This window comes from Aethalodelphis obliquidens, unplaced genomic scaffold (genome assembly GCF_003676395.1).
Source record: "Aethalodelphis obliquidens isolate GAN/ISIS:26980383/991018 unplaced genomic scaffold, ASM367639v1 scaffold41, whole genome shotgun sequence".
Classification (NCBI taxonomy): Eukaryota; Metazoa; Chordata; class Mammalia; order Artiodactyla; family Delphinidae; genus Aethalodelphis; species Aethalodelphis obliquidens.
The window spans coordinates 9,927,246-9,947,261 of NW_020837985.1; the positions used below are offsets into that span (position 1 = coordinate 9,927,246).

General features: G+C 54.2%; 1 protein-coding gene and 1 long non-coding RNA gene across 4 annotated transcripts in view; one reads left to right on the forward strand and one right to left on the reverse strand.

Moving 5' to 3' along the window:
- ST3GAL1 (ST3 beta-galactoside alpha-2,3-sialyltransferase 1) overlaps window positions 1-17,075 on the reverse strand; it is an 88,011-nt gene extending 70,936 nt beyond the window's left edge. For all 3 annotated transcript variants that reach the window (XM_027132523.1, XM_027132525.1, XM_027132524.1), the window contains exon 1: window positions 16,847-17,075. The gene's annotated coding sequence lies outside the window, so the exon portion shown is untranslated. The remainder of the gene's footprint in view (window positions 1-16,846) is intronic.
- Window positions 17,076-17,251: 176 nt separating this feature from the next.
- On the forward strand, window positions 17,252-18,376 carry LOC113633857 (uncharacterized). The gene is made up of 2 exons (XR_003438385.1): window positions 17,252-17,464; window positions 18,103-18,376. It is a non-coding gene; the product is annotated as an uncharacterized LOC113633857 (long non-coding RNA).
- The last annotated feature ends 1,640 nt before the right edge of the window (window positions 18,377-20,016 follow it).

A 20,016-nucleotide genomic window follows, 5' to 3' on the forward strand; every position in this document is an offset into this window, starting at 1 on the left:
CACACACACACACACACACACACACACACACACACACACACACACACGGTGTTTTGGGGCACATAGAGGGCAGAGCGGGAAAGGACTCCTGGAAGAGACAATGCTGGAATTGAGTTTTGAAGAAGAGAAGATTGAAGCAGGAAAGTAAAAGAAGGGTGTTCTTAGTGGAGGAGCAGAGCAGATGCAGACCGCCTAGTCCAAGTCCTGGAGACAGGAAAGTTACTTCATTAAGCGCGAACGTTACTTAGGGTGATGAGAACATAGGATGCGTCTGTATCTAAGTCTGTATCTACAGCCACACCTATGCATCTGTAGTGTAAATGCCTGGCAGTTAGCTTTTTTGATTGTAATGTAAGTGCCTGACATTAAGCTTTTAATTGCCGAGGCATCTAATATTTGAAAGGCACCCATCTCGAATAAACATACTGCCACAGCTACACAACTAATTAAATAGCCAGGTGGCCCTACCCGTGAAGTTCCTCTTTCTAGAAAGCCCTGGGTAGCCTAGCTAACTGACCTTTTGAGTGGCCTTGCTTCTCCCTTCCCACACTTTAATTCTCGCTCTTCTGTTTTAAATCTGCCAGTAAAGAGTGACCCTGCAAAACACCAGGCCCCCAACCTTTGCCCCAGTAAAGGCAGAACCCCAGGTCTGTGCACACCTCCACCTCCCTGCGTGGCCCGGGCCAATAAACCTTGGGTTTCTTTCGAAGTTCCCTGATGGTCTTTGCCGAGGTGCATCTTGCAATCATAAGAACCACGAGAACCAGAAAGCAGTGAGAAGGCCAGGGACGTGGGCGGTGTCTCCGGTGGTAGTGGCCTTGTCCGTCCTGCTATGGAATTTGGACTAGGTCCCGAGGCCATAAGGGAAATGGTCACTGCAGGCTGGAAGGGCACAACTGGATACCCTTCAGGAACAAAGGCTATTGTAAATGCCCAAATGCTTATCAGCTGGGCCTGATTAGAACAGAAATTAATCTTTTGAGGATGACTCAGTCTATGGGTTTGGCTCCTAAAAGGACGCAGTAAACTTCCATGCATTGGGTGGATGCCCTCTTCCTGTGACCCTAGTGTTGTCAAGGCCTCCAGGCCTGTTCGCAGCAGCTACCCCTGGGATGTCCATCCTTTCACGGAAGAGATGTCTTTGCTGTAGCTGGACAGCTTTCCCTCCTACCCCCACAGCTCACCCACGTCCCACCAGTGCGGCTCATCTCTAATGTAATAATAATAATAACACGGCTGTAACTTATCCAGCATTGGCTATGGGCCAGGCACCGTGCCCAGCTCTTAGAATCATCGTCTCATTTAATTCTCACAACCCCTCGTAGGTGGGGTACTGTGATTGTCTCCTTTCTTACAGACCAGGAATCTGAGCCACAGAGTAGCAAAATGCCTGCCCAAGAGCTGCAGAGGGACAGACGCCGGTGCCTGCCAGGGGGATCCCACTCCAGGGCCTTGAACTTGCTACAGCTTGCATGTCCCCGTGGGGTCCATCTCCCCTGGTGGGTGGGACTGGCCCCATTTATCAAGAGAACAAAGTTCAGCAGGTTAAGGACGCACAGTTGGCAATCGCAGAGCTGTCCCGAAGCTTCTTCTTTGGACTCTAGGGCCCTGGCTTCCTCCCTTCCAGCCCGGCTGTCCACCGGGGCTGGATCTTTGAACATCCAGGGAGGAGGGCACTCCCTGCAGCTGTCAGGAGCCTGACCTTTTCTAGAAGATGGTAATGATGTGAGGGATGCCTGCTGACAGCTGTGAAGAGCCACTCTGAAGTCCAGGAGGTCTGTGGGTCCCTGGTTCACTTTACAAATGAGGCGACAGGTGTTGGACGGGGCTGGATCTGGGGCCAGGGGCCAATCAGGGCCTCGGGAAGGTACGCGTAGGGCAACAAAGGGGGAGAAAGCACAGACAGACTGTGCAATCAGAAGCTGGACCAAAAGTAATCAACAGGAGAGCAGAAGCCATGCTTGAGTTTGTCACCACCATATTCCCAGTACCAGGAGCATGACAGGGTCTCAGTTAAAACCTATTGAATGGATGCGTGAACGAAATGAGCCATTATAACCGCCGTCCAGGCGAGGGTACAAAGGCTGAGAGGGCGTTCAAGCACTGCTAACACTGTTGACAGTGTTATTTCTTATGTATCCCACCTTCACACCTAATCAAAGCATTTCAGCATGCTGGTAAGAACTCTTTGTACGGATCAAACACTTATCAGACCATTCTACGGATGTACTATAGCCACTCTCCCATGCTGGCCCCTCCGGATGTTTCCAGAATGTTGCTAGAAAAGAGTTAAACAGCGAGGACCCTGGAGAGGCAATGCAGCAAGGGCACGGAGCCCTGGAGGCAGGCTAGGTAGCTTGAAAGCCTGGCTCCTCCACTTATTAGCTGTGCATCTGTGAGTGAGGTACCTGACCACTCCGTGCCTTGGTTCCATCATCAGTAAAACAGGGAGAATGTCAGCAGCTGGCATGCAGAGTGGCTGTAGGGTTAAAGGTGTCAATATTGGGGGCTGTCAGGAGAGTGTATGAGCCCCGGTGAGCCCTGTGTAAAGTGCTCACAGCCACTCCACCAGCACTTACGCTCCTGAAGGCCAGGCGATTCCACAGAACACTGTCCCGGAAGTGGGATCACGAGGTCAGCCTGCAGAACTTTAAGGAAAACACCTTTGAAAATCGCAGCAGCGCTAAGAGAAAAAGCGTCTTTAGCCCAAGAACAAGGGTTCGGGGGACCCAGAAGGTGAGGCTGCCCTACCACCAGAACTCCAGAATTCCCACTGCCAGCCTTTCTGCCAAGGGTTCACCCAGCCTCGCAGGAAACAAACCCTCGCGCCCTCTCACCTCCCCCAGAGGAGGCCTGGGCCAGGCCGAGGAAGGGTAAGCACCCGGGGCCCTCGGTGGCTCCCCATTAATCTAGGGCTTGCATTTTAAATTCCTAAACTTGTATTCTTCTTAAAGAGAACTCCCAAATTGTATTAGCTTCAGGCGTCACAGAACTCGGAACTGCATCTCGACGTACCACTGATTCGTTAATCCGTCTGTTTCTCCCATTAAATTATTAACATCTTGAAGACATAGCCCTTACCTTATTCTGTCACACCTCCAGTGTCGGCACAGTGCCGGGCACCTAGGTGTGTTTGCTGAATGAATGAATGAATGAGGGGATGAGAAGGAAAACACCGGGTGAACTGAAATCTGTTAATTTCACTCATTCCACTTGGATTCCGTGAACTGAAATCTGTTAATTTCACTCATTCCACTTGGATTCCCTCCTCAGAATCGCCCAGAACGGGTTAATCCTTTTTCACCTGACAGCCTCTCAGATATTCAAAGATGGCTCCTCTCTTTCAGGAAAACAACCCTCCTGTAACTAGTGCTCTTTTCTTAAAGGTTATCAGCAACAGAAATTCCACCAGGCTTTCCACTGTTGTCCATTTTCATATCTAAAGACTGCCAGGCTGTGCTCTTATCTACGCAGAATGCCTTGGCCTGCGGTCTGTCTGTGGTCCAGCTGATAACATTTATTTGGGGGGAGGAAATGCTTGAGTTCTGAGGGAGAGAGCCCACGCATGTGACTCTTCAGGCCGGAAAGGACGCACTGGAGAAGACAGGCCTGGCTCTGCAGGGGGCAGGCCACAGCCCCTGGAGGAGAGTAAATGAGTCCTCTGCCTGTGCTGTGATCGGCAGCCCCTGCTCTCCCCACCCTCACCGTCTGTTCTCTCCTATCAGCAGTGGGACGTGGTTCCATAAACATCTCCTCAGAGTGAGCTTCCTGGACCACCACACCTACACTGTGATCTCCCCCTGCTGGCCCCCCCATCCTGCTATTTTTTCCTGCTCACGGCCAATCCCTTCCCTTCCCCGCTGTTTGCTAGGATGTGAACTCCCTGGGTCTTTGTCTGCCTAGAACAGTGCCTGGCACATAACAGATCTCAGAGATATTTGCTGATGCACAAATGACACTAGCATTTACCCACCACACATTCTGCATACACTCTGCTGGGTGCTGGGGCTACAAACATGTTCACGTTAACGCCTCTGTGCGTAAGTCCCTCGCCCGGGGAAAACCCCACTGCAAGAGAGGAAATGCCCTCTCCCCAGTTCCGTAATCGCACCCTCAACCTGATCAAGGTCTCTGCAAGCATTGGACAGCGGTCACATGCCACCCCCTACAGAAACACACACACACACCAGCCATCGCACACAGATGCACATTTCTACCACACGCATCTCTGCACACCCTGTTGTACGTTACGTGATTCCATCAGTGATGCAGACCGTAAGCACAGCTCCCTGGGTGTGAAGGAGGTAGCCGTCCACACACGTATTTTGCCTTTCTTGCTGCTGGAGGGCCAGAGACCCCAGGTCCAGGTCTGTGGGGACAAACGCTCCCCTACCTTTTGCTGTTTTTTTTGTTCTGGGACAGGACTGTCTCCCACGGCCATCTGATCAAATGTCACCCCGCAGACAGGCACTCTCTGCAAGCTTGCCCTGTTCACTAGCTGCAACACTCTGTACCAGTTAATGAGGTTTTCAGAATCTTGCTTCCTCCTCTGAACCTGGGCCAGTGGGCTTTTTTTTTTTTTTTAAAGCATTGACTAATTTAATCCTCACATCCACGGTGGCATTGGTACTTTTGTTTTTAATTAATTAATTTATTTTTGCTGTGTTGGGTTTTCGTTTCTGTGCGAGGGCTTTCTCTAGTTGTGGCAAGTGGGGCCCACTCTTCATCGCGGTACGCAGGCCTCTCACTATCACGGCCTCTCTTGTTGCGGAGCACAGGCTCCAGACGCGCAGGCTCAGTAGTTGTGGCTCACGGGCCTAGCTGCTCCACGGCATGTGGGATCCTCCCAGACCAGGGCTCGAACCTGTGTCCCCTGCATTAGCAGGCAGATTCTCAACCACTGCGCCACCAGGGAAGCCCGCCAGTGGGATTTTGTGAGCAGTAACGGCAAGGAAAGGGTCTGGAACAGGACCCGATCCACGGTTAAATAAATGTGGTGGGTGGTGGAATTGACAGTGGGTCAGGGTGACTCTTCATCATCACTTAGACAGATATGAATTTCAAGAACGTTCTAGCATCACTGTGTGACTCGTCTGGCGAAATCTCCTTCTGCATGCAGGAAGAGACACCTTGATCGCTCCTCAAGACTGGAGGAAGGCAGGACGGTTAGGACCCCCCAGGCGGGCACCTTGTTTTCCTCTCTTCCTCCTTCCATCAACCACACAACTGGGGAGGTGCCCCGACTCCATCTGTGGGTTGCTCCCCAGGGTTCCCCGTCCAATGGCTCTCCCACCCTCACTGCTACTGTCAGCAGCTCCCACCCATCTTCCAGCTTGAAAACCATCTGTTCTCTGGGGTTTTTTCCCCAACCCTCTCCTGCTTGAGTTATCTCAGCTCTCAGCCGGAAAGATGGGTGGTGGTGTCCCCAGAGCACTAGTGGGGAAACTGACATGGCTTGGACACAGAAGGCACTTGCCCCAGACCTAACAAACAGTGGCCCTGACCTCCCCCTGGTCCTTGCTGATGCCTCTGCCCCCTTGGCCTCCGGGTGAGCGGTGCCCTCGTGGCCTTCCTGTGGGCTACACTGACTTTGCCTTCAGAGGAAGGCGATGCTGACAGGCTGGGCAGCCTCCCCCGGGGCCTCCTGACGGGCACTGTTCCGTGTCTGCCAGAACTGAGAAGAATCGTGAAATACGCATGTGTTTGTCTTCTAGGCAACCACGGCCTAATTAAGGAGGCTTAACTATGTACTTTGGGACAAGATTTTGTGGATGAGGGGAAAGAAGGAAGGAAGAAAAAGAAAGAAGGGAGAGTGAGAGGGAGGGAAGGAAGGAAGGCAGGGAGGGAGGGAAGAATCCTGTGCTGACCGTGAAAACCCTGGGCTGGAGGACATGCTGGCATCACACAGATTCTGTCCCTGGTGGATGTGACCCGAGTGCCACCATTAAGTGTCCTATTTATAGCCCCCGAAATAGGGTTTAGTGAAGGAGCCTCTTATCTGATTCTCAGAACAATGCGAAGGGAGGGTGGGAGGAACGTGGGTGGCGTGAGGTCAGACACTGGCAGGGCAGGGGTGGTGGCTGGAGGGGGCCGGTCCCCACCCGGGGGGCCACTTCCATGAGCCTCAGTGTCCTCAACTGTCGAAATACTGTTAACAAGAAGGACCGAAAAGCCCTGTTTAGAAGATTAAACGAGTCCAGAATGTCCAGCATTTCCTGGGCAGAAACTCAGGAAGGATACAAGGGCAGAGGGATGGCAGAATTCACAAAAGCCAACCCTGACTTGCTGAGAGGGAGGTCAGGGAGACTGGGGGTCAGGGGGTGGCCTGGGAGGCTGAGGTGTAGACACGATGGGGGTCCCTAGAGGAGGGGGCCCGCCCAGTGGGATCATCTAGGAGTCCCGGCACCCGGGTCCGTGCCTGCTGCCGTGTCCCCTGCTATGGCGTGCACATGGGCACCAGAAGCTCTAGGACAACCCTGAGCTGCCCAAGTCGGGCGGAAAAGCCAGCGGTGAAAGTCGGCCGTGGCAGCCTTGAACGAAGGGCTGGCTTCTCACCCTGGCTCTACCTGCTAACGGGCTGAGGAATCACATGGGTCAGGCCTCCGTCTGAGCTGTCTTAGCAGTGAAATACAAGGCAGGGAATGGCTAAAATGTCATGTCCAAAGTCTCAGGTGGACCTCGTCTACCATTAGTGTCCAGGGGCCACACCATAGCTTCTTAAGCCCAGCCAACTTTCCCAGCCTTAAATTTAGACAGCTCCGGAGACCCCCACCCTACCACCTCCTCCAGGAAGTCCTCCATGGTTGGAAGATCTGCATGAGGAAGAGCTTTCTAATCCACAGAGGTGTCCAGAGGTCAGAGGGCCACTGTGTGGGGCAGTGATCTGGCTATCACTGGCAGCATTCAAGCAGAGGAGGGATAACCACATAGTGGAGTTGAAGTGAGGAAACTTCAGTGGGAAGCTGAGCAAGGGATTTCCTAACTCGAAAGATGATGATCATAGCATGTACTCAGCAGGCACTTTAAAGTAGGCACGCTGCAGGGCCCTGTTCTAAACACTTTCCAAGTATTTAGTACCCACCAAGATGTAGGTACTATTATTATCCATATTTTATAGATGAGGCAATGGAGGCACAGAGAGGTTATGAAACACACTGAAGGTCACACAGCAAGGAAGTGGCAGAGCCAGTACTTCTATTGAGTGAATCAGTGAATGACTCGGTTGATAAATAACTGAAGTCTGGAAGAGGAAGGCTGAACAAGGGCGCTGCTAAGGATCTTTGCAAATGCTTGGATTTCACAATTCCTTCTGATTTCACGCTCTTTAAATGTGCAACCTTTGTAACTTGCTGTCATTTAACTGACTCACACACAACTTCCTTCCAACCTCTCCTATAACAGTTACAGCTTATGTTCAGAGAAGAAGAGAAAACCCGTTTACTCCATCCCAGGGGCAGGTTCCCAACGATGCAGGGGTATTCTGATATTCCAAACTGTCCCCAGGGCCAGTACATTTTTTTCTCCTTGTTTGGATGTTTGGCATTGTAGAGACATCAGTTTCATTTCTATAATCCTGCAGTTCACAAATGATTTTCACTTACCTCAGTCTCTTCCCTTCCATAGGTTACAGACAGAAAAACAGAAGCGGCTCTTATGTTGGAACCAATTCTTCAGACCATTCTGAAAGGTGTGTTTTTCATTTGAAATTTCCCTCAAGTGTGGTACACAGCCACGCTACCTTCTAATCTCTCCTTTTCATTTTAATTTCCTTTTTGCCAAAAGACTGAAGTTTAAAATTTAAGCATACGCTTCAGAAACACCCAGGAATACCCCCCACTAAAACATTCTTGTTGGTGGCAACCAACATGTTTCCCAAGCAACAGTTTTTATCCATCAAACTCTCCAGCAGGTGGTAGGATTAACAGCGTTTTCAAGTAACCGGAACAACAAACACTTCTCTCCACTGTGAAGATGTTATTCAAAGGCAAGTTTTCAGTGTTGCAACAGCAATGTTTACTGTTCATTTTGCTTGAAGCAGATTGCCAAGAGACACCTGTCTAGGGATCTGGGTAGGTTTCTACACCCTGATGACAAACTTTATACCAAGCCTTCCTGCTCAGTCCTTCCTCAATCCCCAGGCACCGTGGGGCTCTCTGAATTCAACTTATGTGGACAAGTCAAAGGATGAGTGCTTGCAATCAGCAACGCAGGGATCCTGTGGAGATCTGAGAATCCAGCCAGACTATCGAGGGCTAAATAAACCCATCCAACCAGCCCCAAATGGGTGAATCGGGGAAAAGGCCTGGAGCCCCAGGCCTCGGCAAATGGCATGTGGAGAAAAATTAGAACCTCCTTCCAAAAAGGATGTTACAGAACCTGGGTCCATCTGTCATGCCTGTCGGGTGGGATGGCACATGTCTTGGGCTACGGTTGGGAACAGATACCTGGTATGATGTGTTTCATAGCTGCACCTCCTGGGGCAGCTGCCCCCCTTCCTGGTTCCCCTGATCTAGAGACACAGGACGATCCTGGGAATCGCACAGCATATGCTGCCTGAGATCTTGGGCTTCGGGCAGATACGGAACCATCATGAATTCTGCCTCTGCCACTTTCTAGCTATGTGACCTTGGGCAAGTGGCTTCACTTCTGTGAGCCTGTTTCCACATCAGTAAAATGGGTTAGGAAAAAAGTACAAAACAGTGATTTACAGGGCTGTTATAAAGACTAGGGATCTAGTGTTCAAGAAATGATCAGCTCTAACTGAGGAGGGAATGTGTACATCTCAGCTCAGTGGAAGTAGAAGTGCTGATGGCAGGCCCTGAGCACAGGGGAGCCCAGAGACCACCTCTCGCTAGGCTCCAAGGTTGAACTCTCGGGGTTTTCTAGAAAATCCAACAAGTGAAACTGTAGTCTTTGAAATCCTTCTCAAGGACAGAACACACACAGTAACCTCTCTGCTGACAGTTCATCACTTTACCCCCAGAAATGTACAGGCAAGCTTCCCTGTTCCAAGACTGCCTGCAGCTTTCTCCTCTCCTCTTTGCTTTCTCCTAAACTCTATTCATGCAGTTGTTCTATGACTTTTAACTCCATGTACCAGCTGACTCCCTCCCCTGGAAGAAAATCATTGACAGGCAAAATAATTAAATAGCAGGGAAATTATCTAGCAAGTGTCTGAGTTATTGGCTGACAGCTCCTTTCTGGAGGTTCCACTGTTATGTGCCTACCTGAGTCTCACCAGCAGAACCCCACCTTGATGCTCTAAGCCTCCCCTGGGGCGGCACTCTCTGGCTTCCTAATAATGCTAAAAGCTAGTTCTCGGCCAAGTCTGTTTCCGGTCAGGTTCATCCACACTTACTTTGCATGAACTGTAACTGGCAGCTGTGGTTGTTATGTGCTGCTGTGTTGTGTTATGTTGTGCTGTGTTGTATTGCGTTGTTATGATGATAAAGTTTTGGTTCCCTAAGTTGACTCTAGGATCTAATGGAGATGCTGAGACTTAGTTTATGGGATTTTTTGCCCCTGTTCTCAGACTTAGCCAAGTGGATGGAGGGAGAAGGGGGCGAGGTAGAGACAGCAAGGCCCCGAGGGGCCGGGATGCGGGGAGGCGGCCCCACCACGGCCAGAGGCCGTATCTTAAGCCCATGTGGACCTGCTCACCTGACTGACCTTCAACTTCCTCACCTGTACAGTTCAAGGTGGGAAGGGTGGGTGGTGGGAGCTCCGAAGGGTGAGCGGAGGAAGGTGTGTGATGGGACTTCAAGGCAGCTGGAAACGTGGGCTTATTCCTTCCCCAGGAGTCACCTACTTCCCAGGAGGGTAATTCCAGGCACACGGAAGATCCGGGTGTGGGCAAGACCATGTGTCCTTGGGTACGTCTGCAAAATGGGGAGGGCCCTGATCCCAGTGGAGCACACAGAAGAGACGAACGGAGGTCCAAACAGGGTCAGATGCCAACGGCTGTGAGTGCGGAGGTGACCTGTCTTCATCCCGTCATGTCCTTGAGAAGCTCCAACAGGAGGCCCGTGGCCTCTGGCTGCTGGGAGGGCTCGTCTCTTGGTGACACAGGGATTGTGGGGGCAGGCAGGGCAGAGCCAGGTGGCAGAGTGCATCCTCCTGTCCCCTCCCCGCCAGGGGGAAGGGGGAGGCTCTTCCACAAGCTTCGATCAGCTCCTACTGCCGTGCTCTCCTGGTTCCTCTCCCCCATCCCTCCCTCTGCCTCCTCTGGGGGGGATGGGAATGGTGGGGCGTGGTCACTGGGCCCAGGCACTGCTACACCCCTTACTGATTTCCCTAAATACTGCTCCCAGCTCTGTGAAACACTCTTTACTAAAACTCTCCACTCAGTGTGAGTGCACATCCTTTCTACCGGAACACAAAATGATCTGAAGTTTAGAAGACTTGCCACTGCACTGGGCACACACTAAACATTTAATAAGAAGTAGATGTTACTCCATTTATAATCAAGAAGCCCGTTCATCGGCCTCATCCTGCCTTGGGGGATTTATATCACCCTCTACTACCTGAGGAAATGGAGATTCAGAGCTTAAGTGTGTGGATGAAAAATGCTGCTGCCGTATCAGCAAATAAAGGATGCTGCAGCCGTCAAGACACTACAGTCACCCCTGATGGAGCTCAGGATGGCAATAAACCCTCAGACCCTGCAGCCACCCCTAAAGGTACATCCTGAGGGGACTCAGGAGGGGAAAGGACAGGATACTTGCCCTAGAGAGCTGAGATGCACATCAAAGGAATGATTTCAATGAGCCCAGACACGCATCTTCCCATACACAGAAAAGTGCCAAATTCATTCACTTGAGATGTCTGGTTTTCTCTCATTAGTGGTAATCTTTTGATGTTCGAACTACCTGGTCTTTGTGGCAAAAACCCCTCTACGTCCTGGTTCCCCCCTGACCTACTTGGGGCAGTCCCTCAGAGCGATCTGAGAAGCTGTCTCCCCGGCTTGAATTCCTCAGAAAGTCCACCAAAAAAACCCATAATTATCAACCTCGACTTCTAGGTTGTGCTTTTTTTTCCATCGACAAATGATGTCCCCAAGGTCATGGGCGGCAGCAGGTAGAATAGGGTCAGGACTCGGGTGGGGCGCTTCTGAACCCTGGGCAAGCGGTGCCCCTAACGGGAGGAAATATCCTGACACCAGGGCCGTCCCTCTAACGCTTGTCCCTGGGTTGACACTACAGAGTCCACTCCAGGTGTCTTCAACTTTGATACGTGCCACACGGCCTGCTGACCAGCCAGGCCACCTGAGCCAGGACAGGCTCCGGGCGCAGAGCATCCCTCTCCCCCAGCCCAGGTGCCACCGCTCCCGGGAACTCTCCAGGTCATGCCCAAGGGAAAAAGAAAACTTTAAACGCTTAGGCAACCTGCAGGAATGAGAAAAGAATGCTACTACCCCAACCCAGCTATTCTGCCTCGCTGCCTCCAGGGTGGGTTTTTTACCCACCACTGAACATTAAAGCCAGCCTCGGGTTTCAAGTGTTCTTCCATGAGCTTCCCAGAACGTTCCACCTCCAGTCACCTCTTCTATTCCCACGTGCTCTGTCCCGAGGCAGTATCTCCAGCCAGCAGCACTTCCTCTTAGAACCCTCTGGAACCAGACTGTTATTAACTGGGTCCCAGGGGGCTCTGGGAGCCCAGCCCCACAGGCAATATCCTCTCACGCATGACCTTGCTTCATCCTCATAGTGGCCCACTTCCTGGGGGGATAATCGCCCACCTGCAACTCAGATTTGGCCAACGGAGGTGCAGGGCTTGCCCGAGCTCACCCAGCTCGACCTGGGCGGCGTGATCCTGAAAACCTGGGCGCTTTCCCCCCCCACGCTGCCTGCTGTGCGATTTCACTGCACTCTCCCAAATCAGCTCCTCCAACCGAGCATTAGAGAGAAAGCATCGAATTGTATTTTTTAAGCCAAAGCAGCCACTGGCATTCTTACACACCATCCCTCTGAAGCCCAGAGCCCTTGGAGGACTGCAGGGTCCAGGGACCTGCACTCTGGCTGAGTAGCAAGGATGAATCCCACAGAAGCAAACCGGAGATCAGCACGGGAACCGGGGGCCAAAGCACCGAACCCCTAAAATCCCCAGTTCCCTCCCCTCTGCTGAACCATGCATAAAAGACCTCTTGTTATTGTCATTTTACTCTATTTTTCTTGCGCACACAGGGCACATGCCACTTTGACTCGATACCAGTTCTATGCATTCAAGAAAACACTCTTGCTCTCCTGCAGTCTGACTTGTGCCTGGAAGAATTCCCCAAGGTACCCGTGGGTTGTCTCCTCAATGAATCCTTCCATGGGTCCCCCAGGTAGAGGAATCGCTTTTCTTCTCTGTCGAAACCCTGCCTCAGCCAGTGCGTATTTCTGCTCTAGTGCAAACCCCCACTATAGAGTAACTCTTCATGTCCCCATGCACCTCCCCACGACACCGTGACCTCTGGCGGGGTGGGGATGGAGGGGACAAGGACTGACCACATGTCCCTCCATCTCTATAGTTCTAGCACCTTGCATGGTGCCTGGGAGACAATAAGTTCCTAATAAATGTTGGTTCAACCGAAACAATCCAACCAGGTGGAACCAGAAGGTTGATGATGCCGACTCCCACGTACCTCCCCACCAACCAGTCAGAAGAATGGCCACCAGCTGATCACGCCCTCTCTGAACCATTACCATAAAACTTCTCACTACCCCCTCCAGGTTGGGACACATAGTTCTGAGGGCATTAGCCCGCTGTGGCCCCCTTTGCCTGGCAAAGCAATAAAGCTATTCTTTTCTACTTCACCCAAAACTCTGTCTCCGAGAGTTAATTCAGTGTCAGGGTACAGAGGCCGGATTTAGCTTCATCTCCAAGGATTTATTTGTCTCCAACAATGAAAAAGAGACATAAGTGTATGGAAATGAGTGGGCTTGGGGAAGGGGGAGCCCAGACAGCTAATCTATTTAAAGTTTGAGACCAGCCAGCAGTCTAGATCAGCTCTGTCACTGCAGGTCCCCGTGACCTCTCCACGGGGCCTCAGTATTTTTGCATAAAATGAAAGAGTTAGTTGAACAAAATGATTTCTAAGAACATCTCAGCTCTTACCGTGGGAACCACCTAGGTCCTGGAGAGGTCCCTGTGGTCCCTATTTGCAACATGCATCATTGGAGAGTCCTTACAGATGTCACCCCAGAGCCGGAAGCTTCTGGGCCTTGTCTCCATACCCAATGCTGCGAATCGCTGGAGAGTAACTTTGCCAAGTGAGGGTGGGCTTCTCAAGGCTCCAGGAGTGAAAGGGGGTACGCAGTTGGCATGGGGTGGGCTAGGTTGTCTGTGATGCCAGGGATGCCTGGAGCATTCTGAGGATGGAGCTGGAGGCAAAAGCACATGGGAGGGGGGCACTGTTTTCGCAAAGAAAGGCCCTAATGCCCCCGAGGTAATGTCAGCAGAGCTCCACACCGCTCACTGCCCAGAGTGACACAGACCCAGAGCCTGAAACAGTCTGGGTTTTAAGTGGTCACATAATTGAGTGCTGGCCCTGGGGCTAGAACGCAGGGTCTTGCTGGGGCCCAAGGCTGGGTTCCTGGGACCAAACTGAGCAGAAGAGAGCGCCCAGATCCTCCGCTCTGCAAGGGGGTTGGCAGTGCTGGAGGTTCCACAGGGTTCCATAACTGACCAAAGTGTATGGAAGCCTTATTCTAGAGTAATTCTTTGTGACCAGGCCAGCTCTTCCTCCGGCCCGCGGTGTGTGTGTTCAGATGCATACGGAGAACTCACTGGGAAGCCGTGTATGGACAAGATAACTGGTTGATTTTATTTTTTGCTTTCTTGGCTGCTTTTTGTGGTATGGGAGGGGACCTAGGAGAGGGTTAAGGTTTCGATTCTGCAAGGCCAAAGCCCTGTCCAAATATAATGCCTTTGAGTCAACAACGGATTCAGACAGAGTTAACTGACCAGAAGATTAAGGGGCCCCTTCCTACGGGGCTGCAGACAGCTTGTCTCCAGGTGAGGTTCCCGGGGCTGGTGGTGGAGAGAGGAGAGGGACACCCACCTGGCGCAGAGTCCCACGCACCCACGAGGCCCCAGGACCTCCGAGGAATGCTCGCCACTCGGCCCACCGGTGGATCCAGCCCACCAAAGCTGGGGCACCAGAAGGCTCTGACGACCAGTACTAGGCAGGTCCCCGACTTCAGGACTTCAGGTGCTGGTGAGCCCAGCCGGGGCGTGCCTGGCCTGTACCGCCAAAGTGGAAGCAGTCCTAAGGTCAGCAGGGGGCTGCTTAAGAGCCAGCTTCCGGCTGCTGATAGAGCTTGCAGGAGCGTAATCTTCAGCCCTTAGAGAAATTCCTCCGCCATCACTTCTGGCAACACTTCCTGGTTTTTTTTTTCTCTAAACCCAGTGCTCCAGGGGGCTGCTAACCCCCCCGCCAGCGGAGGGAAGTGAAGGTAAGACTCTGCTGGGGCCCAGGCCCTGGGCTTGCCCCAGCGCAGACCTGGACAGCAAATGCAGGCCTAGCACAACACAGGGGCAGCATATTCCCACGCCTGTGGGATAGTTCAAAGGTCGGGAAAGGACCCCCTACTTATTCGGTCACGTATTCAGCAAAATAAATTTTTCTTATGATGAAATTCCTTTCCCCCAAACTTGAAATCGAGGCATGTGAATACATACATACACATATGTAGTATGTGAACATACGTATGTATATCTACTTATACACACACACTCAATTACACGTAATGTTTATCTTGCATAACGTATTTGTAAGGTAAGAGCAATGACCCCGTTTTACCCCCACTCCGCACCCAGATCGGGGCATGTTATGGTGAACTCTCGGGTCGGTCTTTTCAGCTAACCGCAGGATTTCAGAAAAAGGCCGGGCCATGGTGTTTGGGGGTAGGAACCGGAGGTGCAGGGCGAGACCCAAGGCACCCTTGCCTCCGCGCCCCTTCCAGCCTCGGAACCAAGATGCAATCTCTAGAGTAGTCGGCAGGGGGCAGTGCACCTTGCCTTTTCCGAACGTCGGGAACGCTCTCCCGCAGCTCCCGGGAAAGAAAACCTGGCGGCTTCGCCCCAGCGTCTAAGAAGAGCGCATCTCTGAGCCCAGCACGTAGTGGGTGCGCAAGGTACGTCTAGAAGCCAAAAGCGCTGGGCTGGGTAGATAGATGCGAAATGAATAGTAAACGTGGGGAGAAAGAGGGAAGGGACGTCCCGGCCTCTGCCAGCGCCTTCGCTCGAAGAGGCCTTTTCAGACAGCCTTCATACGTACCTACTGTGTGCCAGGCGCGACGGCTGTACAACCTCGTTCCCCGCCGACCTCATTTTCCCCGCTGGCGAGTACCGCCCCCCGCCACCTCAACACACACACACACGCACACACGCGCTCACAGGCACACAGCCGCAGAGCGGGAGCGGGTGCTCGCTGTCTCCCTGGGGAACCATCTCTGCACAAATCCGCGTGGCGTGGGACCTGGGAGGGGGATGAGCCGGAAGAGGCGAGAGGTCCCCGGACGTGGGCACGTGAAAGCCCGGCGGATGCCTGATGCGGCGACGACGCAGTGAGGAGGTCACTGCCCTCAGGGTCAAGGCTGTCTCCCTCTGTGGGACACGCAGAACCCGCCCAGCCCCCAACCACTCGCAGACTTCTGAGCGGGCACGTGTCCGCTCGCCCAGCGACCCCACCAAGCCCCGAGCGTGAAGGTGCGGTTTGGGACCCTCGCGTAGGAGGGAGGAGAGACTCAGGTCTCCGGCGGAAGAGCAGAGCCCAGATAATCCCAACACCCTTCCCAGGAGACCAGGCCTCGGGATACAGCGAAGGCGCCCAGCTGGGGAGCAGCCTCAATCCCCACGTCAAGTTCAGCCGCGCTTCCTCCCGCAAGGTCAAGTTCAAACACACTCTCGCTTAGTGAAAGGAGGAGCTAGAAATTGCGCCCCTGTCCCGATTCCGAATCAGGTTGTACCCCCATCAGGGCACCGCTGGCACCCCTCACCGCTCCTGCGCTCTCCCAAGGAGCGGCCCCTACGCCGCGCGGGTCACACACCCGAGACGCAGACAAGTTGCTAACTTTTGTCAGATTATTTCGCGGCAGCTGCGGCGCCTACCGGGACTGGGGCGGACCCAGAGTTTCAAGTCGCCACGGGCACCACCCCCGCCACGCTCCCCTTCGCCCACCCTGTCCACCACGCCACGTCCAGCCGTCCTGTCCCGGGTGCCAACCTCTCCACCGTATCCGGAGCAATGCGGGCCTGCGGTGTCCCCGGGGGCGATGGCCACCTCCTCGATCTGCGCCTGCTCGCAGCGGATTTGGAAGCACCATCCGGATACCATCCCTCGGCCGCCCGACCGGATCACTGGGCGGCCTCCGCGCGCCCCAGCACCCCTGGTTCCGCTCTAAAGCGCCGGAGGGCGACCCCGTTGGCCACTCCGCCTTTCGGCGGCCCCCACCGGGGAGATGCCAGCCCGGCGCCGAGTGCAATGTCACTGGGGCCACCCCGGGGACCGCTGCCCCAGACCCGGTGTAGGCTCCCCGTTGAGCACCCAACAGCTGCTTTTGAAACGGCTGTAAACCCCTGAGCCCGACCCTCTTCTGCGACCTCCTTCCTCTCCCAAAGACCCCGGCGACACCGCTGCTAAGGAAGGGGTCTTCCTACATTTGCCTTCCTCCCTCCCGGCACCTGAGGTCTTCAACCCACTTCCACCCTCCTGTCACACCCTCCTGGATCCTTCCCCACCACTTCTGTCCCCGGGTGCGGACAATCGCCCCTCCACTCGGAGAACACAAGCGAAACTGCCGGACCCCAACTCCGGTGGATGCAGCCCCCCGCGCACCCCCGGCTCCGCGCGCTCACTCACCGCGGCCGGAGACACGCGAAAGTTTCCTGGGCTTCGGGGGATGAGGGGATTCGGAGGAGAATCAAAAGGGGGTGTCCCGAACACTCGCCCCGTTCCCAGCTCACATCGCCCCTTTCTCCTCTCTCTCCTCCTCTTCCTCTTCGTTCTCCTTCCTCTGGTCTTTGTCTTTGCAAAGTGTCGAAACTGTCTGGCATAGTGGAGCTCCGCCGGCGGAGGCTGGAGCCGGGGAAGCGGGGAGGCGGGGTGAGGATGGGAGCGGTCTCGGGAACACCTTCCCCCGGGTGTAACGGAAGGGGGAGGCGGGCGGGGCGGGGAGGGGCCGGCCGCGGCCGGGAGCCGGGGCGCGCGCCGGAGCCGGGCGGGCGCCTCTCCTGCGCGCGGCCCTCCCCTTCCTCCGCCCAGCGCCCGCCCCTCGCCGCCCGGCGCTCTCCTCGCGTCACTCCCTCCACCCGGACGCGGTCGGGTTTCCACACGCTCTGGGCTGCCTGCGAGCCGAATATAGAGCTCCGAGCCACGTGGACTGCTGTCGGCTCGGGCGCGGGGACCGGATCGCCGCCCCGAGAGGGGCTCTGCGGGGACGTCTCGGCGACACTTCGCGCCGGGGCCGCCGCCTTCAGGGTGGGAAGGCTGGGGAAGAGAGGCCAGGGGGGCCGGGGGATCAGCCCCGCGGAGGAGGTGACGGCGCCCTGCGAGAGGACGGGCTCTGAAGAGCCCGAGTCGGGTGCATGGTAGCGAGAAGGGGCCGATCCCCCCTGCTGGCGGCTGGGCAAAGCCACCCCCTTCCTCTAAGGGCGCGGGACTCGCGGTGGGATTTAGGGAGAGGGAGGGGAGGAGTGGGGCTAGGGAGCCGGTGAGGCTCGGGCGGGGGCCCAGATAAGAGCCGCGGAGGCGCCACCGCGGCCCGGCCCCCGCCCTGGCCCTCCTGCCCGCCGCTGTTTTTTTCCTCCCAGATGCGGAGGCTGCAGCGTGATCCAGAGCAGGTCAAGCTCTGGGCAGCCGGACCCCAGGCAGGAGCCAACCCCAAAGGGTTCCTGGGGCTGGGGCTTCGAGGACCGGGCCCCCTTTCAGGGTCAGGTTTGCGCGGTTTTTGCCCTTCCTTCTTTACAGGGAAGTGTGCGCGCTGGAGGCGTCTTGCTCAATGGCAGAATGCCAGTCCTAAGGCTACGTACGTGCAGGACACAGGATTTAAGAGGCGTTACCAGAAAATCTGGTTTTACAGTTCTTATCCCCTTATTGGGGTTTGTCCTCTTTCACAGTTTTCCTGAGGAATGCTAAGAGGAAAAAGGCATAGCTTGGCCTCGGGGTCAGTTAATTCTTTCAGCTTCCCTTGCCCCAGTCGGAGAGGTCAGCCTTCTGCAGTGGAGTCAGAGAGCTCGTTAGCTCTTCATCAGAGGAATGTGTAGTGTGTGCTTCAGACCAGGACCAGCTGGACCCGACTTCTTGGTTCAAACCTGCCACTCCCTGGATGTGTGAAATCGTTGGGGGAAACACTGACTGAAAGCACCAGCCCTGGCCAGGCAAAGACAGTAACAGTTTGCATGAGTTATTCTATCACAGGAGGTCCTGGTAAGGATCACAGAACTAACAAGCCACCAACAACCGGAATCCGGGAAAGGTCTAAAGGAGACGCCAGTCCGCATGGCCTACCAACCTCCCAGAATCCTCCTCGCTGGAATCCATCTTGGCTGAGCGATGCCCGCGCCACCAGAAAGGACCCTGAGCCAGACTGATTGGCCAGAGACAACCGGGAAACTAATCCCATCACCATAAAGCCCGAGACTGCGAGCCACGTGGCAGAGCCGTCCTCCTGGGCTCCCTCACCCTCCTGCTCTCCGCCCGGGCGCCCCTTCCCAATAAAGTCTCTTGCTTCCTCAGCACGTGTGTCTCCTCGGACAGTTCATTTCCGGGTGTTAGACTAAGAGCCTACTCTCGGGCCCTGCGAGGGGTCCCTCTTCCTGCAACAAAATTAGGCTAGTTTCAGAATCCCTAAGCCTACTAACTCTGTGCCTCAGTTTCTTCATTTGTGTAAATGGGCTTAATACTGTCCATCTCACAAGGTTGCTGTGATGATTAAGTGAATTCATGTATGTCCAACATTAAAACCTCTACTTAGCATATAGTAAATGCTCAATAAAAGTGTGTTGTGTGAATGGTGGATTTCTCCGGCACCAGGTTCCCTGCCCACAGCTGGGGGAGGCCTGCCCTAGAGAATGGGGTGGTGGTATGCAGAAGACTTCTGGGAGTTGAAGGAGAAAAAGAGATATTCAGAGCAGAAGAGATAACGATTAAAAGGGGCAGGGGAGAGAGTGAGAAAATTCCCTACTAGAAGGGGAAGGAAAAGAGAATAGGGCAAGGCGGGGGGGGGGGGGGGGCCGAAACAAAAAGCATGCGGATCTGCAAGAGTTCTTCAAGGAGCAGGAACCCTGCCAAGCTGCACCCGGGCCCTGCTGCCTGGCTAAGTTTCCTGCCCTCTGGGAGTTTGCGAGAAAAGTTTTGGGTATTTCGTGACCTGAGACCTCTTGCCTGAACGTATTGGTTTTTGTTTCAGTTCTAGAGGGGGGTGGAGGTGAACCTTCTGGCCTGCCTGGAAGCATCGTGTGGGCTTTGCTCTTTCTGAGATGCGAGTCAGGGCGTCCACCGCACTTGGCATTCCCCAAAATGCTTTAGTGTTTGGGACGAGGGCAGCAGAGAGGGTTCCTAGGAACATCAACTTCTGTTCTCTGCAACGGCAGCGTCTTCCAGCCGTGGGAACCTTCTGACATGGACCTCTCAGACTCAGCACCTGGGGGCCTGGCTCGGAACATCAACCGGGTCCAAGTATCCAAATGTAAGAGCGGTCCTCTTGCTGTCTTCACGGGGACAACCGCCTCCGGCGCCCTGTGGATTTTCCTGATTATATAATCGGCGGCGTTTGCCTTCTGATCTGATCTGATTCAGGTTGCTGTGGGGAGGGAATGCGTCGGGTTTTGCACCCGGCTGACTGCAGCGCCCATCTCATACCAGTTACATGCTAGATGCTCAATAAAGACTTCCTGGATGAATTAGTAAAGCAATGTTGTTTATGGCAAGGATCAAATAGGATAACGTACAGAAAAGCGCTTTGCAAAATAGAAAATGCTTCCGTCATTAAGACTATCCTATTATATCCTAGCAGGAGGGAGGTCAGATGG